This window comes from Arachis ipaensis, chromosome B03 (assembly GCF_000816755.2).
Source record: "Arachis ipaensis cultivar K30076 chromosome B03, Araip1.1, whole genome shotgun sequence".
Classification (NCBI taxonomy): Eukaryota; Viridiplantae; Streptophyta; class Magnoliopsida; order Fabales; family Fabaceae; genus Arachis; species Arachis ipaensis.
Window position 1 is genome coordinate 38,129,791 of NC_029787.2, and position 1,216 is coordinate 38,131,006.

The window sequence follows — 1,216 nt, forward strand, 5'->3', positions numbered from 1 at the left end:
CAATACAAAAATTAATGTAAAATTATTTTTTATAATAAGTAAATTATAAATAAATATTGAAATGAATTCTGTAATGGGGATGGTTTTGGTGGCCTTGGAGTTGCTCTAACAAAGATATCTGTGCAGTTGTTGTCTTTTGGAATGCAATTACATTCCTCATAGAGCTATAGCCTAGCTAGCTCTGCCAACATTAGTACATTTCCATTGTATCCAACCCATAGGCTATGCCCCTACACAAACATAAATAAAGTGGGTGCCCATAAAATAACCGGTCCCCCTTATGCTTCTTAGTTCTTGGCCCAACAAAATCTTATATGCGCATCAAATTCCATCAATATTAAAATCCTATAATTATCTAAATTGGTTAACACATCCTCTATGGCCCAATTAGGGCATGCTTTAACTAACGCAACAAAAATGTGCTAAATGAAGCTCCTATTTTTAACAACTATACTATATGCTAATGAGTCTTAGCTCAAGTGGCATATGTTTTTCTTTTTTATCAAGAGGTCGATAATCAATTATTACTAAGTACATATTAAAAATTAACTACCAAATCAATTATTCTTATAAAATATATGTTAAAATATAAAATAATTCAGAAAAGGGAGAGTCAGTGTTATTATGTACTAATTTGGATAAACTGCATTTCATGCAATGAAGCTTATCTAAAATAATAACTGGAGATGTGTACTAGGAAAATCATGGCGGCAATGCAAGTCCATGTAGAAGGTTTGAACCAAATTTGAACACATCAAAACATGAACCTACCTCATGATTACAAATCGCTCGTTTCTTTGTTTCACAGATTTAGACGCAATGGCCCCAAAATTGGCATAGAATGCATGTCACGTGAACTGGCAGTTCCCGTGAGAGATACAAATTTAGATTATCAAAATGAGACATTTATGAAGGGCGTATAAATCGTTGAAACAAGTATAAGTTCCTGCCTGTCTGAGCTGTGTCTGTTCATTGCTTCAGCATATGTAAAAGCCTGGGAAATGGATTTGGTAATTGCACATACTTTAATATCAAGGAAAACCTGCACAATCACTTCCTGTTTATGCCATGCGATGAACATGCATTGTAAATCTAGGTGAAGAGCAGTTTCAAAATAGGCATAAATATTGCTACTCAAACAATTTGCAAAATCGCCAACAGTAACTGTCCTAAATCACCTCACCAATCAGCTACAAGACTCAAGTTTGGGTAATGG

At 34.3% G+C, this 1,216-nt stretch overlaps 1 long non-coding RNA gene across 1 annotated transcript in view; it reads right to left on the reverse strand.

Annotated features, from left to right (window-relative positions):
• LOC110270124 overlaps nt 604–1,216 on the reverse strand; it is a 2,495-nt gene continuing 1,882 nt past the window's right edge. Inside the window, exon 3 of the long non-coding RNA XR_002359258.1 lies at nt 604–1,042. This is a non-coding gene — a long non-coding RNA (uncharacterized LOC110270124). The remainder of the gene's footprint in view (nt 1,043–1,216) is intronic.